This window comes from Sinocyclocheilus anshuiensis, unplaced genomic scaffold (genome assembly GCF_001515605.1).
Source record: "Sinocyclocheilus anshuiensis isolate Anshui unplaced genomic scaffold, SAMN03320099.WGS_v1.1 scaffold728, whole genome shotgun sequence".
Taxonomy (NCBI): domain Eukaryota; kingdom Metazoa; phylum Chordata; class Actinopteri; order Cypriniformes; family Cyprinidae; genus Sinocyclocheilus; species Sinocyclocheilus anshuiensis.
Genome location: NW_015555767.1, coordinates 956,832 through 973,004, shown reverse-complemented (window position 1 = coordinate 973,004; position 16,173 = coordinate 956,832). Strand labels below are relative to the sequence as shown.

The 16,173-nt window shown below is 36.8% G+C and overlaps 1 pseudogene; it reads right to left on the bottom strand.

The window, feature by feature from the left end:
• The window catches only part of LOC107674227 (sarcoplasmic/endoplasmic reticulum calcium ATPase 2-like), a 29,873-nt pseudogene that overhangs the window by 7,494 nt on the left and 6,206 nt on the right, over nt 1-16,173 (bottom strand).

The window sequence follows — 16,173 nt, the reverse complement described above, 5'->3', positions numbered from 1 at the left end:
GCAGGCTGGGGCACTGCTTTAAAAGAGGGTGGCCGCAAAATTACCAAAATGAGCATAATGAGAGAAAAAAAAAACATTGTAGAATCTATGGTACATTATTAAGAAGTGCTAAGTGTTATCTTAGGGAGCTATTTCTACCTCATCTAACCCTTAAATTTCATTTTATCACTGTAACCTAATGTATAGGTTAATTAGGTTAATATTTTTGGGTTGAATAAAATCAAATAAATTAGATGTTACCACATGAGAAATTGTACATATTCAATGAAGAAAAACACTTAGAGGGACTTAAAGGCTTTACTCAAATGAAAACACTTTTATCATCCTCATGACAGTACGTATGCTGGATTTGTCTCATACCAAAAGGCTACAACGTAGCAAACATATTTTGCTTATCAAAAATAATCTTCTCTAGAGGGACTACTTAGCTGCTGTTATTGATTCTATTTGGAAGTCTACCAGAAGTTAAGTTAGGGCCACAAAAGCGTGCATGCGCAGTAACGTCTGTTTATGTTACTGCCGTTGAAACCGTCTATAGTTCAAAAATTTGGGGTCAGTATGATTTTTTTTTAGTTTTCTTTTATTTTTGTCTTTATTGTGACAGGATAGTATTTAGACAGGAAGCGAAGTGGGAGAGGGGGGGACAGGATCGGGAAAGGTCCGCAAGCTGGGACTCGAACTTAGGACAGGCGAAGCGCAATGGCCCTATATGTCTGCGAGCTGCCCTCAAGGCTATTGGCGCCAACAGTATGATTTTTTTTTTAAAGAAATTAATAATTTTGTTCAGCATTAATCTAATCGGATGCATTAAATTAATCTAAAGTAACAGTAAAGTAAAAACTATTTCAAATAAATGCTTCTCTTTTGAACTCTGTATTCATTAAATAATCCTGAACACCAAATCAGTATATTAGAATGATTTCTGAAGGACCATGTAACACTGAAGACCAGAGTAATGGCTGCTGAAAATTCAGCCTTGTCATCATATGAATAAATTACATTTTAAAATATTTTAATAAAAGAAAAGAGTTATTTTACATTTTTAAAAATGTTTAAATTTTAAACAGTTATTTTAAATTGTAATAGTATAGTATTTCACACAGGTTATCTTAGGGAGCCATTTCTACCTGATCTAACCCTTAAATTTCATTTTATCACTGTAACCTAATGTATAGGTTAATTAGGTTAATATTTTTGGGTTGAATAAAATCAAATAAATTAAATGTTACCATGAGAAATTGTACATTCAGTTAAAAAAAAACAAACACTCAAAGGGACTTAAAGGCTTTACTCAAATAAAAACACGTTCATCATCCTCATGACAGTACACATGCTGGTTTTGTCTCATATCTAAAGGCTACAACACACACCAGTTTTTGTTCCGTGCAGAGTGTATACACGATGTAAATAATATTTAGAATAAATAGATTCATTGGTCATAACAGAACTTTGAGAACAAAGAGTGACAGCTTTTTAGTGATTATAAAGGGAGCGCTCTTTGCGAGCTTTTTAGGCTATAATCCATTCAAAATGTAGAACTTTTGTTTTTCGGCCACACACTTTGAAAAGTTTCGGGAATGACATCCATATATTTATGCAGAATTCACTCTTGAAATAGCAGTGACTGACATAGTGATAATGGATGGGACAAAATTAAACCGGGCCTGGTTTATACGCTTTTATTGTAGAACTATATACAAAAACAACAAATGCACTAAATAAAATAATTTAATAAATGCATATTTACAATACGCACTTAACTCAAATAAGTATTAAATAATAAAATAACTAGAGAAGGCTGACTATAATCAGCTTGCTTTCATTTAGTGGGATAAGCCTAGTCTTTAATTAAAAAAGCTCTTCTGGTCTTCAATGATGCAAGGACAAAGTTTGAGCGTGCACAAACACTATCTGAGCGAGAGCAGAGCCAATTCATAAGAGTTTACTTAGACACTGTCTATTTAAAAGCGCACGTCCAGTTTTGTGTGAGAATGAAAGGAAATTCGCTTGCGAGTGACATTTGTCATTAAAGTCCGCATGAAATCAAAATTGACTTTATTTACTTTACTAGCGCACATTGCTAGTCTTGATGTAAACAATTAATCCGTGCAAGTTAATCCGCTGAAAAAATTTGTTTGTCTTCGTAATCTTTAATCAAAATCTGAACATTTACTTCCGCTCTGGAATGGCATTCCTTTTCTGATGACATCAGTTTGACGGCTTGGGCAGAATATCCTTAAACACACCCCTCCAACCGTTAGATTGCTATGAGTGAGAGACAGAGAGGAGGAGCGCAAACATAAAACCATGCCCTCTATTCAATATTCCGTTTCAGCTGGAAATACGTCACTACACAGAAATAAAGTCGGCAGCAACTTCCGATTCACGCGGACTTTAAGATAACTCTATAGAAATCGCCTAAAATTAAGTATAGAAGAAAGCCGCCTTTGGCAGCTGCCTAGCATCTGCCACTGACGCCGTTAGAAATGTAATAAAAACAAGCGAATCGCAAGACATCTGGTAAGGGGGGGCACCAGATTTCAGTGGGGGCCGGTGCCACCCCTGGCCACCAAGTAGCCATGCCCCTGATTTCTCAATATTACTGTTTTTACTGTATTTTTGATCAAATAAACGCAGCCTTGGTGAGTATAAAGCTTTTGAACAGCACTATAAATAATGACAAAATTTTCATTTTTCATTCTTAAAGATGACAATTTCCTTGGCATCACAATTCTATTGATAAAGTCACAAATATTCCATAGGTTATGAGGGGGTTTTGATTTCCTGTATTACCCTCAGTCATTTCCTTAGTTTTTTCGGGAAGCCTTTCATCATCAGTGATGAAATTAATAGCAAATCCATCATTTCCTAGATTTATTAGGCAACCACTTTAATTGCGGTTTAAGACAGACAGGCATGCACAAGTCCAACCTATTAAACACACACATTCCTCACATTCCTCATTATGCTCAAGCATTTGTCTGAGATTGTCCTGCATCATCTCTCCAAATTCTCGGGCACACAGATGCATACTTACAGGAAGAGGGTCCACATATAAGATGAGGAAGTGTAGGGCCATGGAGAGACAGATGGCTCCCACCAGCCAGGGGTTTGACCACGGTGGCATTTTGAGTAGAGACTGATTTTCTGACAAACTGAAACATATATACACAAAGACAATAAGAGCAGTTCACTGTTCACTGTTCAGACAATGTATCACAGTTTCCACAAAAATAATAAGCAGCACTGTATTCACCATTGCTAATAATACAAAATGTTTCTTGAGCAGTAAATCAGCCTATTAGAATGATTTCAGAAGGATCATGTGACACTGAAGACTGGAGTAATGATGCTAAAAATGCAGCTTTGCCATCACAGGAATGAATTAGATTTGAAAATATATTAAAATAGAGAGCTACTTTAAATTGTAATAGTATTTCACAATATTACTTATTTTATTGTATTTTTGATTAAATAAATGCAGTGTTGGTGAGCATAAGAGACCTCTTTTAAAACCATAAAAAAAATCTGAAACACCACATTTTGAACAATAGAGTATGTATTAGATATACAACACACTGATGTACAATATAATGTATACAAATAATAACAAACACTGTAGTGCAAGCGTTTTTTTTTTATTTCTTTTCTTTGTAACTTTGACATGAAAATACCAAGTCAAAACTATACATACATACATACATACACACAGTATATATGTGACCCTGGACCACAAAACCAGTCATAAGGGTCAATTTTTGGAAATTGAGATTTATACTGTACATCATCTGAAAGCTAAATAAATAAGCTTGAAGACTGATGTATGTTTGTTAGGATAGGACAATATTTTGGGTGAGATACAACTATTTGAAACTCTGGAATCTGACGGTGCAAAAAAAATCTAAATACTGAGAAAACTGCCTTTAAACCTGTCCAAATGAAGTTCTTAGCAATGCATATTACTAAACAAAAATTAGTAGGAAATTTACAAAATATCTTGATGGAACATGATCTTTACTTAATATCCTAATGATTTTAATTTTGATTATTTGAAGATAATTTTGACCTATACAATGTTTTTTTGGGCTATTGCTAAAAATATACCCAAGCGACTTAAGACTGGTTTTGTGGTCCAGGGTCACATATATATACATATATGGCGCTTTTCCACTGCGTGGAACGACTCTGCTCGGTACGGTACGGCACGGCTCGGCTCGGTTTGCGTTTCCACTGCAGTTCAGTACCGCTTTAGAGTGGGCGGGATTATTCACGTCTTTATAGTTGCGCCGCCTCTACTGCCGCAACTCCTGAAAAAAGCGCCATAGTCATGGGGTATGGAGACTCGAACACTGAGCACTGCACTCCTGCAAACTCAGCATGACCTTCACTGCACTGCAGATAGTGAGACTATAGAAGAAACAACAGAGAAAAATTATATTTTAACACAGGGTCAGCAAAAATGAAAACCTTCTGGTTTAAGACAAAACAAGACTCAAAACTGTACTCTTTGAAACTGCAGTAAATGGTTTTGTTTTTGTTTTTATTACCAGCTGGTAGAAAGTTAGCTTTGGTCCATCATGAGCTGCCATAAACCACCAGGCAGCAGCTCCAACTGTTGCTGCCCCTACATAACCTACAAAACAGAGAGAGAAAGTGAAAGAAATGCAACTTATCAAATCAACATTTTCAGAGTGAGTCCACTGGCTCTTTAAGTTTAATTTGTGCTCTGAATGAAAGCATACGAAAGTTCAGCTTGTTGACTGCTCTCTTGTGTTTACTAGGGCTGGGTTGACAATACTGATTAATTGATTATAATCGATCTTCATTGTAATGAACCAACATCGATTCTGAAAATCCAAGATCAATCTTTTAGTCTATGCTGTTTTCTGCTGATGCATGAACAAAAATTTCACTATTACTTGAAGACCGCATCTTTTGCATTCCATCCAAAAATGGAAATAAGCTTTGTGTTTTATTACTTTTGACATGAAACAAAGTCTCACATTCTGTCACTATATTAAATATTCATTATGTTCTTACTTAACCTGTTAGTGATGATTTATTGTATGTTTGAATAAATCACACATTAAAATGAAAACAACTTTTTATGACAGTTTATATTTCAATACTAAATTGGAGGGAAAACATTTTTAGCTTTTCATTGATCTTGTTGTTTAATTTTTTTTAATATGCTAGTACATTAATAAGGGATTTCGTTTTGAACAAAATAGCCGTGAAAGATGACACAAACATCGGTGTGATCGCTGATCATGTTTGGATTAGAATGGACCAGATAGCTCAGACCAAATCTCATCACTGCTGCACACCTCACACAAAGCTGTTTGATAGACACCTGAGGATAAAATGGATCTGTTTCACATTTATAACATATTTCAATTTTAAGAAAAACCATTCACTTTAGCGGATACCCAAATATTATGGATAAGAAGAGTTTTTTTTTCTGCATCATTAAGTGAAATGAAAAAATAATGACTACACTTGTGTATTATAGAATCTGATCTAACCTGATCAATAACATTATTCTATATACAATAATGAAATGTTTTGATCACAAGGAGTGATGTGTGTAAATGACTCACAGCCAATGATGAGGTATCTGCAAAAGAGCCAACCCGAAATGAGCGGTTCTCTAGGTGAGCGTGGGGGTCTGGACATGATGTCCAGGTCTGGGGGATTGAAGCCAAGAGCAGTAGCTGGGAAACCATCCGTCACTAGATTGACCCACAGCAACTGGACTGGGATCAGAGCCTCAGGCATTCCCAAAGCAGCGGTGAGGAAAATACTGGGAGACAGAGAGAAACATGCAATGCTTAAAATGCTATTTTTGCAGGCGAATTCCAGTAATTCCAATGGGAATCTATGTAATTGGGAAGGGGGCATGGTGGTGGTGAAAAAAATATGAGATGGGAGGAAAAATGTTTTTGCATTCTTTGAAACTTTGTGTTCTCTTGGAAAAGTATTGAAATCCCCCGAGAAACTTTCAAATTTTCACTATCGCTTTTAGGGGCTTCGCAGGAATTTCATGAGAGGGTGAAAGTTTTCTTTTACACATATTTTGGAGGCGTTTCATGGCCTTCTAGATGTTTTTTGAAAAGATGCCACACAGTGTCATGTCATATTACAACTGTTAGTGAAAGTGAAAGTGACATGACATGTAGCCAAGTATGGTGTCCCATACTCGGAATGTGTGCCCTGCATTTAACCCATCCAAGTGCACACACACACCGTGAACACACACCCAGAGCAGTTGCAGTGTCCACAGAAATTTTGCATGCTCAAAGTGTAGTGTGACCATGGCTTTACAGTTCTTTTTGTCTGTACTTACCAGACTACCTCTCCAATGTTAGAAGAAATGAGGTAACGGATGAACTGTTTCATGTTGTTGTAAATGGCTCGGCCCTCCTCTACTGCAGCTACGATGGTTGAAAAGTTATCGTCTGCCAAAATCATCTCTGAAGCAGATTTAGCCACAGCCGTGCCTGAGCCCATAGCAATGCCAATCTCGGCCTTCTTCAAAGCAGGGGCATCATTCACACCATCACCCGTCTGGACAGAAAGCAAGTGTGAGTTTTCATTCAATCAAGTTTTTTGCACTTTTGCATTCTCATGGGTCTAGTAACACTTACCATCGCTGTGATATCACTGAGGCTTTGCAAATATTCTACAATGCGGCTCTTGTGCGTTGGCTCGACACGGGCGAAACAGCGGGTGGTGCGGCAGGCCTGTCGCTGCAGGTGGGGAGGCAGCTCATCAAACTCCCTTCCTGTGAGGCCACTGCCAAACGGCCCACCTTCAGCCTCCTCTTCCTCCTGCTCAGTGATGATGCCCACTCGACGACAGATAGACAGGGCAGTGCTCTTATTGTCACCTACACAAACCAACATAGGAAGAAGACCTTAGATTGAAATTTACATGCATATTAGTTTGTGTTTACCGTGCCTAGGCACTATTAGATAACAGTCACTGAGGTTGCGCTTTTTGATTTAAAATGAAAATTGTCATCATTTACTCACCCTCATGTCATTGCAAACCCATATGACTTTGGTTAATCTTCAAAACAAGAAATTTTTTATGAAACCTGAGAGGTTCAAATATTTCAATACATTGAAAGTCCAGGTAATCAAAACTCAGAACAGAAAATCCAAAAAGGTCATAATTAACCACAGTCATATGGGCTTGGAACAACATGAGGTTAGGTAAATGATGACAGAATTTTCATTTTTGGGTGAACTATCCCTTTAAAATCACCTCTATGTGTGAGTTTAACCCACCTGTGATCATAATGACCCGTATACCAGCCTGTCTGCACATACGCACTGCACTCAGCACTTCCTTCCTGGGTGGATCTAACATTCCCACACAACCTATGAATGTCAAATCCGACTGAGAGAGGTACAAAAAAAAAGTGTGAAAGTTACAGCGTTCAAAAATAGATTTTTAATTACTTTCAATTTAATTTCAAATGAATTTGTCCTAAACATATTCTCATGATTTCAAATCATTTATCCCAACTAACTTGCACACCTCATATTCTGTGAAGGCTGCAGAGTTCTCTAAGTTCAGGGTTCGAGTGTCAGGGGGTGAATCCCTGGTTGCCATGGCGAGACAGCGTAGTGTGTCACGTCCCGAGCCCCACTCTCTTACTGTGCTTAAGAGCTGCTCCCTTAGGTCAGAGGTCAGAGGCACTCGTGTACCACCTCCGACCCGTATCCATCGGCAACGCTCCAGCACACTCTCTGGCGCCCCCTGTGGAGTCGGGATTAAGAGATAAAATGCATGCAGAATTGTGAGGAAGGTGAGGATAAAGTTCAAGAATCGAGAACGAATTAATATTCAGAAGGAAATTAAATAAATAAATATCAAGAGATAAAATGCATGTAGAATTGTAGATGGTTGGACAATGATACATTTCACGAATCAAGAACCAATTAATACTGAGATTTTAAAAATAAATCAAAAGTGACAGTAAAAGCATTTTTAATGTGACAAAAGATTACTATTTCAAATGCTGTTCTTTTACACTTTCTATTCATCAAATAATCCTGAAAAATAAATGTTCACAAAAATATTAAGCAGCAGAACTGTTGTCAACATTGATAAAATCAGATAAAATCAGCATGAGAATGCGTTCTGAAGGATCATGTGACACTGAAGACTGGAATAGTGACAAATAGTGGAACAAAAAAACATTTCAGTGATCCTCCGACAAAAATGCGAAATGAAAAGTGAAATGGAAAAAGAGAAAGCTTCAAAGAAAGATGAAAACCAGACCTTGACAAACATCTTGGCACCTGAAGCAGAGCGAGTGAGTTTGTTTGGAGTGCAGAAAACAGACATGGACTTCCTGTCTCGAGAAAACTCCAGAGTCAGCTCTTTCCTCATTAACTGCTTTATGACCTGAGAGAATAATGTTTTACAAACATTAAAAAAGCAACACTGTAAAAAAATATATATATCACACAAAAATGTGTATTCATCTACTCTTGACAGATACATTTATAATCATCATACAGATTCTATAAACAATATAGAATTAGAAAATTATGTTTATGATAGTTTTACATGTAATATACCATATCATACTGCTGTCACTGAGTGGAGATTCTATGCGGGCCAACATATAATTATATGAGCACTCACTGAACAGCAGGCAGTGGCTCTTTCAGCAGGTGAGAGGCCTCTCAGGTCTGTGTCAAACACGTTCATCTTCTCCACCAGACAACAGAGAGCTGTCTCAGTTGCTTCTCCCACTTTCTCATACACACCTTTACTCTGTGATTTTCGGAGAGGAAATACAGAGAAAATGAGGTCTCTATAGCTTCATGATGACAGAGAGAGTATGTAGATGTGCACACGCACCTCATTGTAATCCAGCGAAGAGTCATTACACAGGGCACAGATAGAGGCCATTTCCACCAGCCCTTCATACTGACTGCAGCGTATCGGTACACCGTCCTTATACCTGAAACCGAGACAAAAAAAGGATAGGAGGGATTGGAGGACGACTGCAAATAGAGAATTGAGGACTGAAAATAGAGAAAATAATGGTAAGTGAGAAAAAGGGATCGATTAGGAAAAGAGAGCAAGTCTTGTGAAAGACATCACATAAATGTTTAAGCAAACCACAGGTTAGTTCAGAAGAGAAGTGTGTGTGTGCGTGTGTGTGTGTCTGTGTGTGTGTGTGTTGTTAGATGTGAAATAAACTCACACTTCTCCTTCAGGGGCATAAGTAGATCCAGTTACTGTAAATTCGTTCAGTAAACACCTCTCACCTGCGACGATGTCCACAATAAACATCTGCACCCAGACAAACACACATGCACAGCCATGCATGCACAACACACACATACATACATACATGATTAGTACGTTTGATCTGTGGTTTTCCAGCATCATTCCATGTTATTAATTTTCTAGCTACCACAGAATATTAAAATCCCACAATGCATCTGTTAGAATTATTATACACTTAGATATTATTATTATTACTACTACATAATTTAGAATTTCTTAAGTATTAGAGTAAAACTGTTGCACTGGACACAAGTCTCTCTCACCCTGCAGACAGACATCTGGTTGGTGGTAAGAGTGCCTGTTTTGTCAGAGCAGATGACGGAGGTACAGCCAAGTGTCTCTACAGATGGGAGGGAACGGACTATAGCATTTTTGCGGGCCATGCGGCGTGTGCCAAGCGCCAGGCATGTGGTGATGACAGCAGGAAGACCTGTGAGAACAAAGACATCAGTGAGTAAGTTACGAGAAAAGGGAGAGGAGTGGAGCACAGTAAAATGTACTATTTTACAATGAGATATTAAACAATATTTCTCTAAATCCTGTCTTAATTTTTTATGAAAATCAACCCGTGCAGATTTAAATGCTGTATTTTTTATATACATGAATTTAAAATATATTGCCATTTCAAAAATCTTTATAACACAGTGGATTTCTATTGTGCACTTTTTTCCTAATGTTTCAATATAAGTTATTTTATCAGCAAACCTGAACATACATTTTTTGAACATACATTTGGCTTTGATGAAAGAAGCACTCGAGCTGCAAGTAAAACCTGATGTTTGTGTTCGCAAGAATGATTTCAAAATTAACAAAAATGCATCTGACCATGATCATGTCACAAATTTGATTAATGGATCCTTTTCACAGATATGATGTGTTTCCACAGTTATTCCACAGAAAAATTGTTAATGATGTGCCTGGGTTATTATAGTTAAAAACTAAAACCATTAAAATATATATATTGTTACTTGAAATAAAAAAAAAAACCATTAACTGAAATAAAAGAAATATATTAATAAAAAACTTAACTTATTTTACTCCAGCTAGTCAACAATGCAACATTTCCCGTTTTCATTTAGTTTAACTTGATGCACTGAAGTAACTAAAAACTAAAATAAAAATTAATAAAAACAATAGACATTAAAAAAAAAGACAAAACACAACAAAATTTAAATTTAAATAAATGACCAACTTAAAAAAATTTTTTCCTCGTTTGTAAAGTCATAAAAATGTTGTTGTTTTTTACTTTTGCTATTGGAGTAAATGGGAACACAAAAATTATATTTGTTACAGTTTCCATTCACCACTATAGAAGTATACCAAACTATGACAACTTCCAATTCTGAGAACCCGGGAGTGTGAAAAGTGTCCATAACCATCAAAAAAATGCTTAATCTTTTTCTTCACTTTGTCTTAACTTTACATTTTTCCTTATGTTTTACATTTTTAAAAATCCTAAAATATTCTGTTCATTTCCAGGTTAAAATTTTTTATCTCAGATTGTCAATGAGTTTTCAGACTTCTGGACCCCACCATATAGCTGGATGGCAAGTGTTCCTGAGAAAAGGATATTTTGATAATTTGGCTCTGGCAGAAAGAAAGAAATAGGTTAAGATTTCCGCACCCTCAGGGATGGCGGCTACAGCCAGAGCCACGGCGATCTTAAAATAGTACACAGCTCCACGCAGCCAGCTGCCTCCGTGCACTGGGTCACTGAAGTGACCGATGTTAATACCCCAAACCGCCACACAGATCACTGTGATCACCTTCAGACAGAGAAAGAGAGAGAGTGAATGGCTCACATTCAAACAGCTACTTCCGGCAAGAGATAGGCAAGAGATAGGTTAAATGCAAATGACAAAGAATAAAAATAAGTGAGGGTGCAGGTACAGTGATAATGAGGTATAAATGGCAGATGACAGTTATAGTGTAAATGGCAATGTGTATAAATAAAAAAAGGTGCAGTGAGTTCATGAATAGTAAAAATGTGCAAAAAGGGCTGAAATAGTAAAAATAATGAGGTACAATAATGAGGAACAAAAATGGCAAATTATCATCGCAGTGCAAATGATGTGCTCTAAAAAAAAAAACCTCAAGGTGCATTGAGTTCAAGCATAGCAGGAAATAGCAAAATTATGCAAAACAGCAGAATATGAAATATGCAACAGATTTTTATGTTGTTTTTTTACTCGTTGAAATGGTTTGCATTTGGGTTTATAGTTTAGTAGACTGACAGCTGAAAAGAACAACATTTCTCAATGCTGCACAGTATATATTAAAAGCCAACTAGTTTTTAAAAAGTTGCATGCAAGAATATATGCTAAATTGTTGACCTTATGTTGCATATTTCAGAAATAAATATTAATATTTAGTATTTTTAATCACAATTTTGTTTAAACATGTAGCTTGGCAAGTCATTCCACTAATTAATCAAGAATTATTTTTTTTAAATCACACTTCCAGTTCATTCATCAAACTGGAAATGGAGAAACGCATTGAGCACACTGCTCTGCTTTACAATGCACACTGCGACAAATGTAGTAGGGAAATCCAAACAAAAAAGTTCCATAACATGCACAGAAAACATAGACATAGCATAGTTACTCGACAAACAAATGGAGTGAAGGTAAAAATAAAAAAGAGAGAGCACAGAAAATTGAGTTTCCTACCTTAGAGAGCTGCTCTCCAAACTGGTCTAGTTTCTGCTGCAGAGGGGTTCTCTCTGGCTCGGTGGCTGCCATCTCATCTCTGATCTTCCCGATCTCGGTGTACACACCTGTGGCCACTACAACACCTATCGCTCGCCCTGCTGCAATGTTCGTCCCCTACATAAACACACATTTACATGTGTGAATGTGAGATGTGACGATGAGAAGAACCGTCACATAGCGTAATTACCATGAGCATAATTGAATTCCAGTATGGATTAATATCACCTACAGTACTTTTAACAAGCTTAGAAATGATCCAGGGTACAAAATCAATACTTGAATAAAATAAATGAATAAAACTGTTACTGGCCAGTTGGACAGGAATTGTGACATAATACATTATTTACATTCTAATTTATAAATGGCGCAATTAAAATAAAATAATTACAAGCTGTATTTTATTACACTTTGATAAATAAAATAGAGCTTCACAGTACTTCATAGCTTCAAATAGTAGGTATTACATAAGTACTTTTATAACACACCTATCATTGTCAGCTGAGACAAAAAGTAAATTTTGGAGCCTGGATGTGTGACATGTAAAGACATTTCATTTATTGTTTTGCTTTTCATTTTGGATGGATCCTCCAAGTCACTGTTTATGTTCCTGTCCTTACATGGCCAGACATCCATTAGACTTTCTCAGTGGGACAGAAGTAATGGAGGCTTTAGTGTGTGCGTGTATGTGTGTGCGGGGGGGTGGGGGGTGCGGTTCGGTTCGGTGGAGTCTTTGAGGCTGGTACTCTCTGGTCATTATCCATCTGAGGGCTCAAAGCCTGTGTGATGTGATGACTCAGTCTATAACCATGTGGGAGCAAACAATATGAGTGATGTTTTATTCAACACACAGACTCGACTGCCGGACATAATCCACTACAGTACACAAACAATAATACACATCCGCATCTGGCCGCGTTTAATTCAATACCTAATCACCACAGGCAACAAAAACAAAACTCGAAATTCATAAAGAATAGCTGCAGATGGACATATAACTAACATAATCACTCCAGATAATCTTACAGAAAAGAGCATGTTTTTCTTATCCTGATTGACGGCACGGGGGTCAGGCACTGGGTCTGTGTGTTTTAGGATGGATACAGACTCCCCCGTCAGGATGGACTGGTCCACTCTCAAAGTAGTAGAGCGTATGGAGGTCAGTCGGATGTCTGCTGGGACTTTATCACCAACTGGAGAAAAGCAGGTGTAAAAAAAGAGGGACTTGTGTCATTTTTTATCAGGCATGTTATGCGATAAGAACAACTTGCGCAGTAAAGACATCAAAGATGTAAATTATTTACTGTGCTCTGATGTGTTAATTACATTCAAAAGGAACCCTGTAGCATTTCTGTGTTTTAGAGTTTATATTGGGATGTGTTTCTATCACTAAATGTTGGGAATATAGAAAGAAAGGTATTATTTAATTGCTTTAAATAACTAATCTCATTTTGCTACAGTGGGACTAAACTACAATACTGCTGATTAGCACCCCATACTTTACAGTCTATATTTAGAAACCAATGTCAGTCAACATACAGATAGACGCAAAAAAAAAAACGTCAACCTTATTTTTATTCATTCGCTTTGGGATTCTAAGAATAGAACTTTGAGTGGAGGGCCAAGAAAATTCCGAGACTGGGTGTTAACCCTTTCTGTCAAATCTGATACTAAATACCACACACACACAAATCAAATACAAATACATTATGTATTATCAGAATAATAATTTGAGTGAAGGACTGAACTGAAAAGAGTTCACAATGTCACATTATATATTTGCTTGTTTGATTAGTGACATCATTTAATTTATTTTAAACTGTTTAAAATCCTTCCTGTGACTCTACATAGGAGGACAATGGATAGATGGATGGATTAATTAATTAAAATTGTAAAACAATGTTTTTTTTTTCAAGTTTAATTTAGATTTTGAATCCAGATTTTCTCAGCCCTCACTATGTATGTACATGTATGTAAATGAATAAGATATTTACTTTGAAGTGACCAAATCATAATTGCAAATGCAACTGCAAAGGAGAGTCAAATTAGGTTGATTGCCAATTAGCATCATGCATCGGCTAAAAAGGGGGTCAGACAATTAAGACTTTGATGTGAGTTTTCAAAGCAACAGGAGGCAACTAACAGAGTTCCAAAGATGCCAAGTGCCACAGTTGCAGGTGCATCAGTTACACAGAATGCGGCACATATTAATGTGTCCAGGGAAATAATCTATAAAAATAACATGCAAATAAATCTGGAAAAACTTCACTGATGCAAAAGGAACTGTCGCTGCAAGTCACAGCTCCCCAAAAATAATGGTAGGACAATTTACTGCATAACTGGCCTGAAGCCCAAGCACAATTTCAAAAATGTAAACCGTATTTAAAACAAACTTCATAAACCTGAAATTTCTGGCAGTGCTTTCAAAATGGAACTGTTTTATTGATGCACAAAGGATACAGAGGGTTAAAGAGGCTGACATGCTGATCAATGAAAAAGTTAAATGGACTGAGGAGTAATTTTTCATAAAGTCTGGAGAAACCCACATATTCTTGCCAAATTTTAAATATGGTGGGGACCTGAAATGCTTTGGGCAGCAGTCTCACGGGAGTCATTACTTCGGATAATCAATGTGCGTGGTATTTGGAAAGAATCAAACTCTGCCAAACATGCATTTAACAATACTTTGCTTAACTGTGGGAACAGCTGGTTATTTTCTTGAGAAACATCCTTAATACATCTGAGACAGACCGTGCTAGGCAGTTTTTATTGGCTTCTACAAACAATCAGAACATAGCCATCTCTATTCAGCAATGTCCTAAAAATAGCTCCAGACATGTCCTTTGAGAGTGGATATCTCTTTTTTTGCTTTACAGAAAAAAACTACTACATCCACCATTTTATTTTCTACCAACTCTTACTCCAGCCTCTGAGAAACTAATTAGTTTAACAAAAATTATGAAAGGAAACTGGGACATAAATGACATAAATTCTCTCATTAAATACATTTTATTTTGAAAAAAAAAAAAAAAAAAGAGATGTAGAAATCTAGTTCTCATTCTTACCAGCCACCTCCACAATGTCTCCAGGCACAATGTCCCTGGCTCTGACCCTCTGTATACTCTTCCTGTCCTGTCTGTACACCTTCCCCATTTCAGGCTCATATTGTTTTAGGGCTTCGATGGCATTTTCCGCATTTCGCTCCTACAGAAACATACACACAGTGAGCTGCAATTTCTAGTAAAACTAGTATTCTAGTATCTAGTAAAATCTAGTATTGCATTACTGTCTAATCCACAGGCTTGAAATATTTTATATTAACTTAAGATGTGTTTAACAATTTACACAGGCTGTACCTGCCACACTCCTACAATGGCATTTGCAATAAGAATGAGGAGGATGACAAATGGCTCTACGAAGGCTGTGATGGTTCCTTCTCCTTCCTCAAACCAGGCCAGAGTCTGAAAGAGAGAGAATATGTAATGCAAAACATGGGCAGTGCAAAAAAACACCGCAAAGACTTTGTCACACTGGTTTTTGGGTTTTGTTTCTTGTTTAGGTTTTTCTTGTGTTTTATTTTGTATTTTCTTGTCTTGGTTCCTGCCTTGTCAAGTGTTTCCCTGACCCTGTCATGTGTACGCAAAGTTCGGACTTGCGTCCTCGGTAGTTCAGACTTCGCAAGTTCGACTCGGAAGTGTGAACTCCCGAAGATCATGTTTAACCACTACATCAGAGCCAGCGGCAAATGTCAGAAGGAAATGTTAGAGAAATGCTTAATAAATGCACTGTAACTAAACCCTTTAGATTTTAGCCGACTTAATTTACTGTAGATTTAGATTTAGAAATCTTATGAGATTTAGTCAACTAAAACTAAAAACAATTCAGATGACTAAAACTAAATGGCATTTTAGTCAAAAGACTGACTAAAACTAAATCAAAATTTGCTGTCAAAATTAACACTGTTGTCATGTCATGTGGTTATGTGTTCTGGTTGTTCATTGGTTGTGATAATCATGCGTTCTCCTGTTGTTTGATATATACAGTATCTCACAGAAGTGAGTACACCCCTCACATTTTTGTAAATATTTTATTATATCTTTTCATGTGACAACACTGAAGAAATGACACTTTGCTACAATGTAAAGTAGTG